The following is a 20,555-nucleotide window of genomic DNA, read 5'->3' on the forward strand; positions in this document are numbered from 1 at the left end:
GCATCAGGGAGCAGGAAGCCCACACATCGTGAGTTGTGTCTACTAAGCGGGAGCATGGGGTGAAGTGGTCTGCAATCCTCTATCATTCCACAAGCATGTTTACACTAGGACCGACTTCTGCTCTGTGCTCCTCTCTTAGGACACTACTATTCCTGCATTTGCTCCAAAAGTATGTGCCATAAACTCAGACTATAACATAGATTATGACTTAGACAGCAATCCTTTGGAAGTAAACCCAAAGTTCTCAGAATATGAAAATTTAGTTGAAAAATGCTACTATAAGCCCACAGTGAAAGCTTTAAGATCAAATTTTTTAAAGATATTTGGTAATAGCGAGATTTTTCTAAATGATTAAAAAATGTTGTTTTCCTCATGACAACTCTATCTAATGGAATTTTTAAATGACTTCATGGTGCTAAGTAATACCAACGGGAAATGAAACCAACATTTATTGGTCTGTACACTGTTTCACACAATGTCCAAATCGTAACTTTCTATAATATCAACTCTGTTAATGTTTTTCTAAGTAGACTTCCACTTGATTTAGAAAAATGCTGCATATAAAATTTTTGCAAGTTTTCTCTTGATATCCATATTAAAAGTTTTCCTTATGTAATCAAACATTTTCTAGAAATATCTTTTAAAATACAATGTGTTTTATTGATTTAAAATAGGTTTATTATAGAATCCTTGAAAATTTGTCACAGAAAAGAATAAAGAACAAAATTTTATATTTCCCAGGGGTTAATTCCTGTCAATGCTGGGATTCCATTATGAAATTACCATATTGTGTTGCCTCATAATTTAATGGCTACAAATTATTTCAACCTAGAAAATTACCAAATGCATTTATGCAATCCCTTACTGTTGTCAAATGCTTAGGTTTGCTATATAGTCTGATACCATTATTCTTGTATTGCTAATCTTCGTTTTACCAATAGACACTTTAGTATTTCATATTTAAAGCTATTATTTTGCCCTAATAATTATAGTGAGAATAACTGAGTCCTCTGTATTAGCATTGTCCCAAGTACTTTCTGTTCGCTATTTCATTTACTCCTCATGACAATTCTGTGAGCACTATTTTATCCTATTTTACAGTTGAGGAACTAATCAAAGAGAGGTCAGTGACTTGCTTTAAGTCACTTGATTGGTAAATAACAGTGCCAAGTGTGAAATGTATAGATATGGGAAACTAGGAGACTCTACTGTCTCCTCAGTAAGTCAGACAGTGAATAATCAGTATTCCAATAATAAAAATTTGTTTATTTACATAAAGTCTAATCCTCTGAACAGTCCTTAGAAGTATGTCTTATTATTTCCACTTAACAAATAAGAAAACTGAAGTTTGTTTAATGAATTTAAATGGTGAAGCCAAGAAGCTAAATCTAACAAGAGACTAAGACAGAATCCCATGTTTTTTTTTAACCATTTAATGGAGTTTAGTATACTTTGTTCTTTAGTTTAACCAATACATTTTATTTATTTTGTCAATGGGTTTGCAAAGGACGAATGATCTTGCTGATAAGCGGATGATGACACATAATGGGGGGTGGGAGGGAGCAAGAATGGAGGAAGGAGGGACTGTATAGAGGGATAAGAGGGGTGGGAGGGGTGGGGGGAAGGAAAAAATAACAGAATGAATCAAACACCATTACCCTATGTAAATGTATGATTACAAAAACAGTATGCCTCTACTTCATGTACAGAGAAACAAGATGTATCCCATTTGTTTACAATAAAAATAAATTTTTTAAAAAATGGGTTTGCTTACTTTATTTTTTAAGCTTTCTTGTTTCTTTTTTTCTCTTTTGTTTTCTTTGTTTCTCCATACATTCATATGTAAAAATTAACTATTCTATTTTTAATGTTGTTCATGGTTAGCTCTTTTTTTTTTTTTTAACTAAAATTATCCCTGGATCTATATTGTTCAGTGTCTCAAAATCAAGAGTAAATGAGTATCTTTTCAATTCTTCTTTTGTAAGGCATAGGGGGTACTTTTCTCCCCGACCACATTTCAATCTTTATTACTATGATCTAACAATAAACTAACTCAACTACTATTATTATTATATTATTACTTATTAACTTGTGATTAAATATATTACTTAATTTATAAAATATTAATTTTTTGAGCTAGATTATCGTCTTTACATTGTACATCTTTTTAAAAAACTAACACAGATAGTCTGTTATTAAGGTTTACAAAACGTATTTAGAAGTACACCCTGTTAAACTAATTCCAGCTCTCCAACAGTCATCTCTTACATGTGTATCTCCATTCCTGAGATGCCAACTTCATCTTCTGGATAGTTATATTGTGACTCCAGTTCTGGGGCCCCTTCATTTTTATACCCTTGTAGATTTCTTTTCTCCCTGGTTTGATACTTACATAAGATTGTCTTCCTTTGTCACTTAGTACAATATTTTTTGCCTGGATATGGCCTCTTTTCAATTATTTGTCTAGGATCATAATGGAATCTTTCAGTATGCCTACTGACCTTTTTAGCTCATTTATTACATTTATGTTGATTTCTTTTGTGCCAACGTTCTTCTCATGAACACAAATTATCCATTTGTTAGATCCTTATTCTCTGTCTTCTGTTTATATTTTCTTCTTTCTCAACATTTTTATCAATTTAGTTTTACTCGTGCATTCTGGGAGAGTGTGTCTTTGTTGATCTGATTGTATATAATGCTAAACCATCACTTTTTTGCCTCCAGTGTAGACCTTAACTCTATTTAATTTTTAATGTACATGAAATCTTTTTTAACATTATTCATCTCCCTTTCCATTTCACCCTCTTATCTTTACATCAGAGCTTTTTTCCCCTTTATAATTTTGTCTACTATTCCATATAGGCCATATCTCCTTGCATACTACTGAGAATATTAATTTCTTCACAGTTCATTCTAAGTCTCAGAGTTCTTAAAATGCTTTTTTCGAAAGATGCAATCTTCCCCAAAGATTTTTATGAGACTGTTCTCTTCCCTTATTCCATGGCGTTCTCCCATTTGCTCCATGTTGATTATGAGCTTAATTCCCCTTTCTAAATTTTTGATGGGGAAATAGCACTTGCTGTTGACCCAACTCTCTGTCCAAATTTGATTCTGGATCAAATTCCAGTCCAAGATCAAGTTTGCCACTGCCCTGCCTCTGCTCCACTGAGGTAAGGTTCCCTTTCAGTCTTCCTGGTTCTCAGAACCAATAAAGGATGTTCACCATGCCCAGAATGCACTGCTCAGTACTTTCTTCTTTCTCTGTCCAGCACTTTTTTCCTAGAGAACCTGTTCCCAGGATGCCATTGAACACTATTAGATAAACTGAACTTCCTTGCCAGTTGTCAGTCTCTAAGAATGGCTATCTCTGACCTTTCCAATAAGTTGGCGGATGAAGGGAACTGTGGAAAGGATGATCTCACTACCTTGAAAGTCAGAACCTACACAGAAGAGCAATAGATCTGCACTTTTAGGTGTTTGAGGCTTCATCCCTAGAGTGTCTGATTCAGTGGTTCTGTGAGGAGGCTCAGCGTTTTTCACTTCTAACGCATTTCCCACTAACGCTGATGCTGTTAGGGTGGGCCTTCACTTTGAGACCCACTACTGTCAAGGGCTGTATGCTCCCCAAAGCAGACAGTAGAGAAAAGAGTGCCCTTCTTTGTTTATTTTTGTTTTGTTTCCAGGTGTGGGCTTTATATTCAAGACAAACTTGAATAGATTGCCTCTGCTAGAAGAGATTAAAAACTTCTAGCATCAATTTATCTGTTGATTTTGGCATTCAGGAGTGGTCATTGTGGATATTTTAGTGAGAAAGAATGCTTTAAGGGCTGATAGCTACACACCATTTTAAACCTGAATTTGTAAACATCATTTTTTAAAATAACATAATATTCCTTCAGATGGATGTTCCATAATTGCTTTGTAATTCTCCTAATGTTATACTCTTAGGCTGTTATCAATTTTTCAGTGTAAATAAGTAGAGCCAGCCACACTGAACACCTTTACAAATGAAGTCATTTCAGTATTTTTCGATTATTTCCCTAGATAGATTATGAAAAGAATAATTACATGACCCCTTTCATGGCTACAGATACAAATTGCCAAACTGTTCCCTCAAATGGGTACCATCGCAATCCACACAGGCTATTCTCATGGCAGTGGGATATTATTTTGTTAATATAATGTAGGAAAAGGGAGTTGTGTCTCATTATCATTTAGTTTGCTTTTCTGAGATTTTTGTTGTCAAGAAATGTGTCTCCCGCCATCCTGAATAATCAAAACTTTCCTGAGACCCGGTATAAACCCAAACTAGAATAACAGAAGGAATTTTCCTCTAGTAGGAAAAAAAAAAGGCCAGAAATTCTTTCCTCATAATAATATACAGAAGACAGAGTGACAGTAAGCTCATTTTGACAGTGTGAAAGGTCTTTTTTATGCTTCATCTTAAGAAAGGTCATGCTACAGGATTGATCTTCCCTATCTATCTCCAATCCACCTCCAGTATCCAGAACCCTGTGACCTTTCCCGCAACAAAAATGAATCTCATGTAATGACCAAAATCTTTCAGCAGAGGCTGAACACAAGAAAAGGCAAGTCCTGGGACAGGAAATGTAGACAGGGGAAAAAGAATGAGGGAATTGAACCCAGGAGTGCTTTACCACTGAGCCACATCCCAGTCCTTTTTGTATTTTATTTTGAGTTAGGATCTCATTAAGTTGCCCAGGCTGGTCTCAAACTTGTGATCCTCTGGCCTCAACCTCCTGAGTCCCTGGGATTATAAGCATGAGCCACCACACCCTGTGGAAGCAAGAGACTTTAAAAGATTAAGGGCTTGGAGAAAAGAGGAAAACTCTACAGAGGACCAGAAATAATTAAATATTTAGTCATCTTTGAAAAAGTGGATACATGGAGAGCTCTTCTAAGAGTAGAAAGTTCCAATGCTACTGCTTGGAAGAGCCAAGAAGTGTAAGAAATAGATTATAAACTTCAATTTCTTCTTTCTTAAAGTACACCAACTACCTCATTAGATGCTGAAGCACATTGATCCTCAACCCTGGCTACAATTAGAATCATCTGGGGAGCTTAAAAGAATTCTGATGACCATGACCATAATGGGGAATTTCTCACATAAATTCTCATATAAATTTCTTATGTAAATTCCCCATTATGGTCATGGTCACCAGGATTTTTTTAATTGTTCATAAATTCCCCAGATGACTTTAATGTGAAATCATGGTTTAAAATTAGTCACGAGAAGTTTGGGGAAGACTATTCAATTCCAAACTCAAGAACAGTTTGATTATTGTTCTGCATCAATGCCAGGACAGTGAATAGGAAGGGCATTTAGGAATGGTCTGCAGCACTGCCTTCCACAACAGAGAGTGCAAGGCTGGGAGGTTAGTCTGAACATTTGTTCATAAGCCATCCCTTAGCTGAATGGTGAGTTCATATCTATATACCAGGGTAGTGTCTGCTTATTCTCTGAGTCTACCAACTCAGAGCTGATTGCTGGTCATTTGTAAAGTGCTATGGAGCATGGCTTATGGACAACTGAGTACAGTATTGTGCTTCTTGTTCTACCACACTCTGGATTTAATGGTGTGTGAACAGAGCAGCTGAAATGTGAACACAGACTTACAGAAGCAAAATCCCTTTTGTTGCCCTCCTCTCAACACCTGATTTGCATGTCTGTAATAGCAATGCTTAGAATGATGGATTTGAAATTAGATGTTATACTAATAAAGCTCTTTTACCACTTTAAATTTTAAATCATTGAGGTTGCAGAATGCTAAAAGGACTCTCTAAGAACCTAAAACTATCAAGAGGATACGCATGTACGATATATAAATAACTCCTTTAAATCAATATGAAAAATAGATAACCCAACAGAAAAAAAAAGTACAGATTTTTCGAATATGTACTTCACAGAAAAGGTTATTCAAATAAGATAAAAATAGATGCTCATTTGTGCTGGTCAACAGGGAAATGAAACTCAAACTCCAGTGAGATATTTATTAATCAACAAGAATACCTAAAATGAAATACACAGACAATGCCGTCAATCAGCAACAGAATGGTCATACTCTGCTTGTAGGGGTGCAAATTGGTACAATCACCTTAGAAAACTATAAGAAAGGTGATCATACGCTCCTCCCATGACTCGGCAGTATGTACCTCTATGGCAGCCATACGTAAGCTCTACAAACAATTTCAGCCCTAAGCATTTCCCCAAGAGAAATTTTTTGCCTAGATGTGAACAATAATGTGTATAGCGGCACTGTGATCTGAAAAACAACCCAAGAATCCATCAAGAGTAGGATAGCTCAATGTATTATGCATATTCATACAATGAGAGATTATCAACAGTGATAAAGGCTCTCCTATAAACTCTCATAACAATGTTTACAGATAAATCTTATAAACATAAGAGTGACTGACAGAAGCCAGATTACAAAAGTCTGCACTTCTGTATGAGTTTAGTTACATGAAGTTCAAAAACAGACAAAACTAGTCCACAGTGTTCTAAGTCAGGATAGGGTTCAGATGGTGATTGTCCTTGGAGAGTATTTGGGGAGGGAGGCTGGCTATGGGGAAATAGGATTTCTGAAGTTTGCCAATATTCTATTATTTTGATATGTGGAAGGTTGCATGAATGGGTTTGAATTGTGTGAATAAACCATAGGGTAATGATTAATATTCTATAGAAATTATTCTGTAATACAAAGTTTATCTTAAAACTTTAAAATAATTTTGAGAATCACAGGCTCTGGAAGAGGAGTCCCCTTGGTTTCTCCTTTGCTAGCAAAGCAATAAAACATTTTACTTTTTCTCAAAAAAAATAAACAAATAAAGATAATTTTATCCCCCAACTGTCAACAATTACACAAAGCTAACTTATTTTGGTTCCAGGGTGAGGGAGGAAAGGTGATTGCTCTTAATAGATTAAACACTGCCTCAAAGCTCCTAAACTGAAGTCCTCATTCTTTTATTTAACAAAGTTATTAATATTAAGTATCAGAGTATTTAGACAAATCAGTAAAGTAGGTCCCAGGGTTGTTCTTACATAAAAGAGGAGAAATCAAGAACTGGATAGATAAAATAACTTGCCCAACGTGGTATGTCGTGGGCGTGAGTTTTAAATCCAGGAGATCAGACTTGGGGCTTTGAGTGAGGAACATAATCAACTCACCTATGTTTCCCAAATATCTCCGTAAGAACATTTTTAATGCTCTTAAAAATCACTCAGGATTTTAAGTAGTTCTTGTTTATGTGGGCTGTATTTATAAATATTCACAATATGGACATTAAAAGTAAAAAAAAAAAAAAAACAAATCTATGAGTACACAACCATTAGTCCTCAAAGAGATGATGTCATCCCACTTCTGGTAGCTTCTAGAGAACTCCACCGTGGACACATGAGATAATGACAGTGGAAAAGTTAGAGAGTCCTGATATTGTTATGAAAATAGATTTGACCTCACTTTAGGAGAAGGGCTAGACATTGAGAACCACGGCATGTGCCATGCTGCCTCTCTGCCAGTGAGACACGAACATCCGATGATCAGAAGGACATTCGTGCTGTTCATCGAACCCACAACTCCGGTAATACAGCATAAAACTGGTCAGATTAAGCCCAAATTTTAGGAAAGCAGGACAGAAGCAAAACATGAGGATTTCAATTCTAACTCTATGAATTGCTTTCAGGGTAGCCTTGGGGAACTTTTTTCATCTCTGAGTTCAGTCCTTCAACTGAACAATGAAACAAGCAACACCTAGCACCTATAACTATTGTTGCATTTAAATAGCATGAAAAGTAAGTGAAAACCCCTACCACAGTGTCCAACGTACAACAAGAGTTCCATAAGCATAGAATTTCTCTGTATCGTTTCACCCACATGTGAAATAAGCAATGAGAAATACAAATATTTGAAGAAACTTAGTCTACTTTTCTTGGCAACTCAACAATGTTAAATGATGCAAATTTATCTGATTGTAATTCTTTCCATTTCGTTCTTAGCCCTATGTTCCCTGGTAGACAATGGCTCTAAAAATTTTATTTTTGGGGTCCTTCCACCTTTGCCAAAATTCATCCAACTCTCTTACTAGAAAAGTTAAGTCACCATCTCAATTTTGGGAAACACAGATGTCTCCAGGAATCTCAAGGACTATAATGGAATTTTTCTAAGCAAGTCTATTTAACTTTATTTTAGGACATATTTTATTTTTAGGACATATTTACATATTTTAAGCATAATTATAAAGATGTGCATACAGGACAAGGAGGTAATATATGACATCATGAAAACAAATAAATAGTGAAATATCTTGGAAACCATTTATTTAAATCAGGGGTCCACAAACTTTCGGTGAAAGGTCAGAGAGTGAATTTTGGGGACTCTGTGGACAATATTATCTATGTCACAATTAACTCTGCCATAGTGCAAAAGTAGATGATATGTTAATGAATGGGCAGCACCATGTTCTAATAAACCTTTACTTATAATAACCCGTGGTAGGTTGCATTTGGCTGAAAGGCCCTTGTTTGCTGACCCCTGATTTAAATGATAAAACCAACAGTAAGATGATTTAAAAAAAAAAAAAAAAAAAAAAAGAACCTATCTCTCAACTCTTTTAGGCATGTTTTAAAATGGCCTGTAAAAATATCCAGACAATTGAATCCAAATCAACTTGAGCCTCAGATGCTGGCGGGTCTTATCTTCCAGCTTTAGACTAATTAAAGACTTGCTTCTCTTTGACCCAAACTCATAACAACTCCACAAGGATGAGGCACCATAGCAGCTTCTGGACCAAGTCAGTTCTTCAAGGATGAGCGAGTTTGTACAACAAAATTAAGTTCTTACTGAAAGATAGGCCAGAAAATGACTGTTGTAAAATTCAGGGTGATTTTTGATTGAAAAGATTCTCATTCAATTAAATTCAACAAATATTTATGGAGTTCCTATCATTGGTAGCCTCTATTCTTTCCTCTGCCCCACTTCTCTCAGGGAACTGCCTCTCCCCCAATTCCATCAGACCCTGATGAACCTGTCAATAGGTTTTCTGGCCTTCCCCCAGAGGGGGTCACGTGACCTGTTTAGAGTCAATTAGATTATTTCTTGTCTTAGCCATAGAATTCTCCAAACTAGAACAAATCAAGACTATGTCATTTTAAGACTACGTCATTTTAAGACTATGTCATTTTTAAGAATTGACTGCTGAGGACAAGAGGATCTCTCTTCCTCTTTGTTATTTATATAGTGAGCACATGAACCTGGAGCACTTGTGTGTGATGAATTTGAAGGACCCACGGGACATCCTGTGGGTGATATCCAGCAGGCAGTTATATTGACAAGTCTTACAACCCAAGAAGATTCTGAGGAAGCAGCTATGGATTTGGAAATGATTGGTACACTTTAAAGAACAGTTTGAAGCAACTTCTGGGATCCTGCAGTTCTCTGAGATATAGTTTAAGAACACTGTGAACACAACTAGAAATTAAAAGCATTCAAAACCACTCAACAAATACACTGTTTCTATGTGCTTCTCTCTGGGCTAGGTCCTAGGGATATAAAATGGGTTGTACTGATAAGGTACAAATTCAAAGCACTTACCAGCTGGGTTTCTTGGTCCCTTAAGATTTAGGTAATATTTGATCCCTATACCCTGACCCATGGAAGTCCAAAGCTACTAACATTGTCTAGTCACTTCTCTCTTCAGGTTCCTACTTCTTCCACATATGTTATTTCCACCCCTTAATGCACCAGCCTAGACTGGAAACACACTGAACCCCAAAAGCATTGCTCATCCATCTGCATGTGATTGCGATCTATTAATTTACTTAACATCTGTGAACACCAAATTTCTTCAGCTACACAAGGAACCTCCCGTAAGAAGAGTGCCCATCACTAGCCTTCAGACTTTCCAGTAGCAGTACCAAGGTCTTGGTTGGTAAAGCTTCACTCCACTCATTCCACCTCTATTACTTTTGAGAAGCCCCCCTTTTCTTGTTTATTATAAATAATAGGACAGCAACCTGTTCCAGTCTCTAGTTACCCAACCCAACCCAAGAAAGCAACTGAGTTAACAAAAATACCTGACAATAATAACTTAAAGGAGTAAAAATTTATTTTGTCTCATGGTTTTAGAGGTTTCAGTTCATGGTTGGCTGGTTCCATTACTTTTGGCCTGAGGTATGACAGAAGAAAGCTGCTCAGTTCAAAGCAGAAAGAGATGGGGGAAGAAGCAACCAAAGATAAGACAGAGTCCCCAAAGGCACAGGTCCAGTGACCTGCTTCCTCCAACCATGCCCAGCCTACCTACAGTTTCCATCACCTCACCTAGTCCATTTGGCTTTTTTAATCCACCAATGATGCCATACCCCTTGTGATCCAATCACTTCTCAAAAGCCTCACCTCTGAACATTGCTTCATTGGGGACCAAGCCTTCAACACAGGAGTCTTTGGAGGACACTTCATATCCAAATTATAACAGCCACCATAATTGTTCTATGTAGCAGGACCAATGTAACAGAAAGACAAGTATCAGTTCACAAACATTTGGTGTATTATTTAAGTTAGAACAAAGAGCTATGACAAATAAGTCCAAAAATGTTAAATAGTAAAAATAAAATTGAAATTGATTTTTATTCACAAAATATAAGTGAACAAAAAATAAATTCCAAGGTAAATGTTTTTGATTGGCTCTAACTCTTCTTTGTAGTGATTCAGGGATCCAAGACTTCTTCTATCTGTGACTCTAGAAAACCTTAGGACATCCTCATTCCTGACATCTACCTGGCATAAAGAAAAAGAGTGTGGAGAGGCACATATTCTTAAAAGCCCTGACCCAGAGGTGGCACACATCACAGCATTTAGTCCCACAGACCCCCTTACCATGGACACACCGGGAGATGTGTTCTATCTGATCATTATATAAGGAGACAATGGGTGTAGCTTGCTGGCTAGTGGGCTCTACCCATATTGGCTTATCTGCTTTGGTAAAGATCACCTAGCAGATAGAGTGAGAGGCAAACAACTCAGTGTATCTTTTTATTCCTTTTTATCCATTAATTGGCCTTCTATCTTATAGTCTTAGGTATAACCTCACCACAAACTCCACTGAGTACACCTTTTCTCTCTTGTGGTTAGAAGCAAAAAATATATATAATCCTACCATGATGATAATGGCTATATTTCTGTGCATTTTTCAAACTAAATCATGAATATCCAATTTATTCATTACCTCTACAAATAACACATACTCTGCAATAGCCCCAATTTTACAATATTTTATATGGAAATGCTTACCATGGAACTTTTCAAAATGTACTAGTTATCCTAATGATGTCTCCCTTTCTTAATACAGAAGACTTCTCCCCTTATTAGAATTGTCGGTCTCGTACACATTTCTACTTCCCCACTGTTTAGCACTAGGAATTTCACTTTATTAGTGAATTTTCTTTAGCATTTCTAGTTATTCTAACCTGAAAAAAATATTATGCATATATTTGGTCCAAAAACATTGAGTCTATTATGTGCTCAGCAATATAAAAGATACTGGAGATTTGAGAATGAAGAGAATATAGTTGCAGAATACCAAGGATTTATTATCCAGTATGGGAGACATGTTATAAACAGATATTTATAGCCCACTCTACTAACAGAGCTCTGAGCAATGCTTTGCAAGAAAAGAAAAAAGGAAACTCTGACCCTTACTTGAAGATGTCAGGGAAGCAGCATTTATTTGAATCCCCAATCTGTATTCAGTGTGATGATGGGCAGGTGAAGGCTACAAAAGAAATAAAATGTTCTATCCTTGTCCTTGATGAGCATATCATCTCTATCTATGGAGCAATAATGTTCTCCACAAGGAATCATAGAGTGTTGCAACTCAATGAAAAGGGTTATTAACGATGTTGAAGATGACGTAAGCCTCCTGGGGATGGTCAAGTCTTAAGCTGGACCTTGAAAATCTGTTTTGATTTAGATTGAAGTTGGATGTAGAACAGCTGGCTTTGTAGACAAAGAAACAGAATGAGATAGAACAGAGAAGAATATAGCCATTGTAAAGAAATTAATCTTTTTGGAGTAAAAGAAGTTGGTAGACAATAATGGAAAAAAGTATAGAAGAGGATAGGTGGAGTCAAACATTCTGAACTGAGCAAGCAAGATAAGACTTAATGCATCTTTAATAAGGAAGCCAGGTTGCAGTACTGGTACTCTAATTTTGTTGGGGGGTAGGGGGAATAATTCATCCCTATGAGAATCTCATGAAGGATTTGGCTTTTCTCCCTAAAAGCTACACCTCCAAACATCACATAGCTCTCGGACTGAACTTTCATGGATTTCAGACTCTGAATCATTCATTAGAAGCCCAAATTAAGAACATGTTACTTCAAGGGTGATTTTGAGAAAAACTTGTTAAATTCAGATCTGAAAAACTGTCATTTGGGATTATAAGCAAAATAAAAGATAACCAGGTCAGGAATGAAGGGTAATTATATGTTAGTCAACTTTCCGTCATTATAAGAAAATGTTTGAAATAATCAACTTATAAAGAAAAAAGGTTTATTTTAGCTTATAATTTTAGAGTTTCCAACTTATGATTGATTGACTGCTTCGCTTTGAACCTGTGACAAGGCAGCACATCAGGGTGGGAGCATGGAGTAAAATCATTTGCCTCATGTCAAAGTGACACAAGAGATAAAAAGGAAGGAACCAGGTTCCACAACCCCCTTTGAGGGCATATCTCCAATGACATAAGAACCTCCCACCCAATAGCACCAACTAGGGCACCAAGTTTTAACACATATTTCTTTGGGAAGGAATTCAAGATCCAAACAATAGCAACTCTCCATAAAATTATTCCTATAGCCATTTGAGATGAACTTCATGCTAGGTACTGCTTGTTCAGGGTCTAAGAAGCAACAATTTTCCATGGGGACTTGATATCTGTCTTTAGATATAAATACAGTCTACAAAAGGCAAACCTTACATTACTTGATCCTCTACTTCTAGATTACTAGTATAATACATAGCACAACTGGATAGAAATAAGTCAGCCAGAGATGATATTCAGCAAGGAGTTAGAGGGAGGGATTAGGTTCTGAGTATTACCCAGTCTGAACACCAGATTCTTGACAAATAATAATCATGTCAGAATATGCTTTATCTGGAAAGAGGTTTTTTAAAATTTTTTTAGTTGTGGATGGAGATAACTTTGTTTTTTTAATGTGGTGCTGAGGATGGAACCCAGTGCCTCACATGTGCTAGGCAAGCACTCTACCACTGAGCCACAACCTCAGCCCTGGAAAGAGTTTTTAACATGGGCTTCTAAGTAAATAAGTTTTAGTATTACTACATTATGTTAGGACTAGTTTTCTCTCTGGTCCTCTGGGTCTAGAGTATATACTTCTATATAGATTTGTATCTTAAATAAATCACAAGAATTTTACTGCAGTATCTATACAAGCAAGACTCTGCTCAGTGAAGCCAGGGAATCTGATGGGCAAAGTTCCAGACGCACTTTGGCACAGCCAACCAGACAACGGCAGGCAGCACTGTGATAATGTGAACACTTGCCTTTCCAAAAGTGTGTGATTCACAGCAGCATTTTTCTCTCTCTAGCTTCTATCTCTGTTGAATCTCAAGTATCTTTTCTAAGTAAAGATTATTTTGCAATCCCATTTTTAAAAATGTGAAAGGTAATCACCTTTGATTAAAAGTATTAATTTCCTTCTAACATTTTCTGAAGGAAAGCATGTAAGTACAAAATTATCTTTGAATATCTACAGGCCACTTCTGCTTGAGTTTATCAAATTCTGCTCTGAGAATTTTGATTGTGGCTGGTGATGAGAAAATTCCTCTTCTGATGAAAGCCAGTAAACTCTGGATGTTTATGTCTGATGAAGGCAAACTTTTTGAACATGAGGGAGTCTGAGAGCATTCACTTTCTGCAGAGAGAAAATAATGTACTGAGTGAAAAAATAAATTTCAAGAGAAATTACTTACTACACCAAATTTATTTAAATTGTTTTCAGACTCAGTGTTAAAAGATTAAATGTTGTTTATAAAGCTAGATTGTGCATTTTTATCTTTCACTTATAACTTTCAGTTGTGTGGCAACAAAAAAAGGCTATTTTGAAAAATAATTTCTAGGACTGGGGTTGTGGCTTAGTAATAGAGCGCTTGCCTAGCATGTACAAAGCACTGGGTTTGATCCTCAGCACCACATAAAATAAATAAATAAAATAAACGTATTGTATTCATCCATAACTAAAAAAAAATTTTAAAAAGAAAAGTAATTTCTGAAAGTCATAAAAATTCATGTAATATATAAAGTATAACATAGAACTCTTTCCAAAAACTTCTCACATATTTTTGGCTCATCCAAGAGCAGTACCCAATGTCTAGCTCAGTCTTCACCTGATCTCTCCTCTGTGCCCCTCTTTCACAGTAACTCAGAGCACAAGGAAGCCCTAGCTGAGGAGGACGTAGCCCAGGGGCTTGAGACCTCCTGAGCTAGAAGAGTCATTGATGACAATACAATGACATTATAAGAGCTTTACACTATGAAATCCCTTGTAATGAATTTGATAAACCATGAAGAGCATGAATTTTGACCCATCCATGAGATCAGATAAAGACAACATTGAAAAATACATCCTTGCAGACTGGAATTTTGCCCTCTATTCTCATCTGTGCTCTGCCATTCATTCATATCCAAGCTTGTTATCTCCCCAGAATTTAAACAACCCATTTGATGTGGATTGGCGAGTTTATAAATCCCAAAGTCAGTTAGATTTTTCTGTATAAAAAACCATCTTAAAATTTAGTGGTTTAAAACACTTTACCAAGACTCGTGAGTCTACAGGTCATCTAGATGGTGTTGATCAGGCTAAGCTCATTCATAGGTCAGAGGCCTTTCCTGTTACCCTGGGATGACTGCACTAGACTACATGGCTGCTTGAACTTACACCTAGTCATTTTACAGCATTACATTTGCCAAGAGATGTCACAAGAGCAGTTCAGGTTCAAGGTTTGGAGAAACAGACTTCACCCCTTTTTGGGAAAAGCTGCGAAGTCTCCGGTTACAAAGAGAAGTAATAGGGGGAAAAGTAGAGAGTGGTAGCTATTTTTGTAGTCTGTCATAGAAACAAGTAGCCCTTCCAAACTAAAATGTTAGGGAGTTTGATTTGGAATGAAGAGAAGAATTCTTTGCAACGCTGAAGGGTCGTCACAAATTTAAGCACACTAATCCGTGAAGCCAGGCTTCTACCTTACTGAAACCACCAGTTTTCCCCTCTGAGTTCTGTTGCCATTCCCATCAAACGATCATTCAGTTCACACCCAGGAAGGAGAGTTTGGAGGACAGTATTTGTTGAAAAGTAATTTAGGCAGCCTCTGGCCTGGAATGTATCCACTGAACTGGAAGATTCAGTAGCTACAAAAATAAAACGCTTGATGGACAAATGAATGCTTGGCTCCTTCTAATGGAGGGGGCTGGAGAGCAGAGAAACTGGCAGAAAAGGTCAATGCAAGAACATACACACCACAGAGTCCTCACCAGGGCACCGCCAACTCCCAGCGAGGCTCGAAGCACTCAGGGCAAAAGGAGGAGGAGAGAAAAACTCATGACAGAAGGAAGTAGAATATCTGTGAAAGCAAACAGAGAAAATGAAGGGGGGGAAGTGAGGCAACAGAAAATCTGGAAGAACAAAAATAAAATGACTTGGGTTTTAACAAATTTCAAAAATACTAGTTTTTCTGGAAAATGCATGCCAATTTGCCTAATAGCATTTGTATGATGTTTGGCATACAGCAACAAAAATAAACATTATTATTTCAAAGGTATATTTTCAAGCCATGGATTATTCAGTCCTCTTCTTTTTCCTCTATTTCCTTCAGCCCAGGGTACTTCGTCAAGTAAATGGAGATTCACAAAAACACATTAACAGAAGAGGGTAGCAGGGACAATGTAAATGATAACCTGCTATGTGCCAGATACTTCATACATGTGAGATGTTTGCATCTTAATAACCCAGAAAGGAAAGAATCATTATATCCCTTTGACAAATGCAGAACTCTGGTTTGGGAACAGAAAACTGACTTATGCAAGGAATCACATGTTAAATGTTTTGGTTTCATACCCATTTCTGGACCCCAAAGCCCAGTTGCTTAACAAGATTCCTTAGAACTCTTAGACCATTAAAGGCATTTATTTGGGCACTGGTGTACCCATCACTAACAGGATGGTGGAGTTGCCAAACTGATACCCAAGTTAATGATAGATCCCAGACTTGAACCCTTTTTTCCACCTTCTAGTCTGAGGTTCTCCTTCACATCAAGGTCCTAAGGGGGAATATCCAACCATATAATTTATTTGTTCATTCAAAAATTCCTTATGGAGCAGCTGCTGTGTTCCAGGTGTTGTGTGAGGAAGCACAATGGAAACAATTGTTCCAATCCCTGGAGGAACTTGAGACCCAACATGGTAAGACACAGACTGGATTAGGAGGGAGCCTAAAATAAGGAGAAGGAAAGTTTGAGGATTCAAGTATCCATGTTGCTTCAACTTCTTCCATCTCTCTCACTCCTTTGATGTTTGTTCTTCCTTCCTTTAGTCACCCCACGCACAATGCTTTATAACAGTAGTACTTTATCCGGTATTACTCAATGACTCAAACAGAACCCATTTGAGCCTCCACTTGCCACATTCAAGACTTTCTTCTATAATTAAAGGAGTGAAAAACACAGACAACAACAGCTCTGGGCTTTAAAAGTTCTGAGAACATTGACTATCATCACAGCACTTCTCTTAATCCCTTCAGTATGGTAGTAAAACTCACTGCCAGGAATTTTCTCCACAGGCTGCTTACTGATGTATCTCCTTTTGCTGTATCTTGATGTCTTTCTGTACTTTAGCTCTATGCTAATGTCTAGAGGAAGCTGGGTTAGGGTGATGCCTTCAGAACCCAAAGCTGGAGACAAAGGCTTGGTCAGATGGCTTTACTGGAGGTGGTCCCAGAAAGTGGAAGTGAGGGGGGAGGAAATAGGAAGTCAGAAAAGGCAATGAAGTTGTGTGTTCATATGCTGGTTACCTCTGTGGGCAGCTAGAGCTCACCTTTGCTGAGGAGTCTCTGGGGACCTGTGTGGATCATAACTCAGATATATCTCACCAGAGGACAAGAAGCCTGAGACATCTATACGCTGGCTCCCATCAGACATTGGGGAAGATATGCCCCAAAGGGCACTCACTTCCCCAAACTTCCAGGTTGTGTTGCTATATAGCTGATCAGCCTTCCATGGCTTTGCAAAGAACCCTCTCCGGTAGCAAACTAGAGAGACACCATTCTACACACTTGAAGACTGATTCTGGTAACTCTCACGGAATTGTTCACCTCAGTGCACTAAAACCAGGTAGGCTAACCAGATGCAGCTCAGCACATCCTAAGAATTTACTAGATGTAACATCAGTGCTTTAAAATGAATACTAATTGCAGACACAACTTAGGATTTTCTAATTTACAAAGTGCTCTTCGCATACACAATTTCATTCCATTCTCATAGTAGCCACATGCGGAGATTGGTATAATTATTATCTCATTCTCCTCATGAAGTGCTGTTGATAAGCAAGCAAAGTCAAAAGTGATACAAATGTCCTGTCTTAGAGTTCTAGGCTGCTTCTGTCAATTAAATTGACTAAATCAGAGCATCTTCATTCGAATCATCAAGACTCCCTACACTTTCTAACTTAGAAATCCTAAATAGGATTTTTTAAATTTTCAAATTATTTTAGATCCATGAACACCTGGCCTAATAATGTTCCAGAAAAAAATATCAACAGCTCATATTTTTCTTATCCTCCAGTATAAATCAGAACTATAGAGTCCAAGAGATAATTAACGGATTCCAGTTTATCTTAAAATATCCCCCAGTATAAGTCATATGGCAATCCAGCAATAGAAAGTTTAGCCTTCATGCCAAAAATCCTCCATAGAAATCTGTTGCTGAAAACATTATGTGGCCACGTTCCCATCTGCAGATATGCTTGTTTTTCTCTGTTCCATGCCAGGGTACTTAATCCAGTCATCATAATAAATTGCTGTTTTCTCTGCCCTCTTTATACAATGATTAGTGTATGCATCTGAAGAATCTTGAATCTTAAGAATACAGAAAAGTCTACCATAAACACTAATAGAATCACTCCCATATTTCACTTCTCTGATCTTTGCTTTTCCAAAAAGTAGGCAGCTAAGTATTTCTTCTGAAATGTCACTATACATTTAAAGAGATATCAAATGAAAGTTATTTTATCCCTTATTCTATCTGTAACCTAGTCTTACTCAGCAAATTTGTACTTTGATAATACTGTACAACAACCATAATTTCTTTTACTTTGCCTACTAGTGATGAACTCATATACCATGGTCACTGAAATTAGAGTGGATGAATTAATCTACAGAATATGAGTTTATTTTAAAAAACAGCAAGTCACATAATATTTCCAAAAGAGTGAAAACATAAAGTCTAAAAGTCTGCCAATTATTACTGATTCTTCTTCGTAATAAAATGTTTATTACTACTCCCAACTATTTCTGTCAAATGATATGATAGTATAAGATTCCCCTCCAAAAATATACATTTATGCCATAACTTTCAATTCCTTACTTACAATTATTATTTCCTATTGCTCCCCTTTGATGTATTTTGCAAACCACATCAAGGCCAGGGAGCCTCCTATAACTTCCTCAGTGTTTACAGAAAGGTTTACTGTGTCTTTCTTCATCCTTTGATATCAGAAGGGTTCACTTTGCAAAACCTAGAGGATTTCATGGCTGCTTATTAAGAAATTATTAATAACAAAAATTCTGTGTAAACTCAACACACCAAGTTTGATAGATTTGTACATGCCTCTAATATATTTGCTTAACCACAGAGAACTGTTCCACACAAGCAATCAAGAAAATAACTCATTAAAATGTTCAAAAGACTAACTAGTTTTTATTTTCAACTAAACTAATGAGAAATGGAGTTTTTTTCACAATATGCATGAAAATTTCACAAGTCACTTGGAGAAGTTAGATTACACTTAAATCTTCTGGTGTACCTTAAATCCTGCTGGATAAAGAAACTTCCAATATTGTTGCTAAGAATCTATTGATTTTTACAACAAAATCAAGACAAACATTCTTCCCTCCTCATTGCAAAAGCAGGGATCTGAAATTTCCCTGGAAAATCACAGCAATGGAGATATTATACATGTAATCATAAGACATTATTCTTGAAAACAAAAGTTCCAGGTGGAAATCATATTTTTTACAATCACATGTCTAATACTTCCCAATACATAAAACTTCTTAGGAAGGGAAAGCATACATAGTCCCATTAGTAGAGTCAAAAAATAACTGTATCCAATATCTTTGAATATTTCAATAACAGATCACCCCTTACCTCTATTTTCATTTATTTACACAAATATAAGCACCTGTTCTGCACCAGGTACTCTGTGAGGCACTAGAGATAAGGAAATGAAGAACACAGAGACTCTGAATTGAAAGTAAAAAATTCAACAAACGATATAAAGAGATCAAGACCACAGCAAAAGGAGCATGTCCCAATGAAGCTGTAGGTGCTATAGATGCTATTAGAAACCAGAGGGAACTAAATTGGACTTTGACCAAGGAATTCAAATTCACATGGGAAGTGATTTTGTTCTCACTATTAAAAAATAAAACTACTCCACAGAGCCAGTAGTGGTGGTTGGGGGGTGTCAGGGACTAGGTGGCGTATATATACAGATAAAGCCCAATTCAAGTGCTTTTTCAAAAAGTCATGGAAATGCGCTAGGGTTGTAGCTCAGTAGGAGAGCGCTTGCCTAGCACATGTGAGGCCCTGGGTTCAATCCTCAGCACCACATAAAGATAAATAAATTAAATAAATGTATTGTGTCCATCTACAACTAAAATATATATTTTTTAAAAGTCACAGAAATGTATTATTTAACATAAGTAAAATATCCAGGAGAATCCAGCCTTCAGGTATATCAAGATCTTGGCACTCAACAGATTACAAACTAACCTCTCTCTTCATCTCTGAGCTCCCCTCCGTAGACTCAGTACAGAGGTATGCTTCCCCTCATGTGGCAAGTTGGCTGGCAGCAGCTCTGGACTCACATATCAGCCTCTCAATGACTCCAATAGAAAGACTTCCTCTTTTCTAACAGTTCTACACTCTAGTAATTCATCCTTGTGTCCAACTGAATCATACCAATTGAATCATCTCCTGTTACTATGGGGAAAAGGATATGACACTGGTCAGGCCAGGTCACAAGTCCAGTTTGGAGACAAAGTAGAGTCACCTTCCCTCAAACCACATGGAGAGGAAGTAGAGAAGGTATGGACCTTCAACAAAAATAAAGATTCAAGATGCAATGATAAGAATAAAAATGAGTGAGTAGACCTAGGGCATACCCAAAACACATGGCCACTTCAAAGGGGTTTGGAGATCTGCAGTGATTCCATACGGTTAGGGTAAAGTATATAGGTTCAGAGAAGC

This window comes from Sciurus carolinensis, chromosome 17, assembly GCF_902686445.1.
Source record: "Sciurus carolinensis chromosome 17, mSciCar1.2, whole genome shotgun sequence".
Taxonomy (NCBI): domain Eukaryota; kingdom Metazoa; phylum Chordata; class Mammalia; order Rodentia; family Sciuridae; genus Sciurus; species Sciurus carolinensis.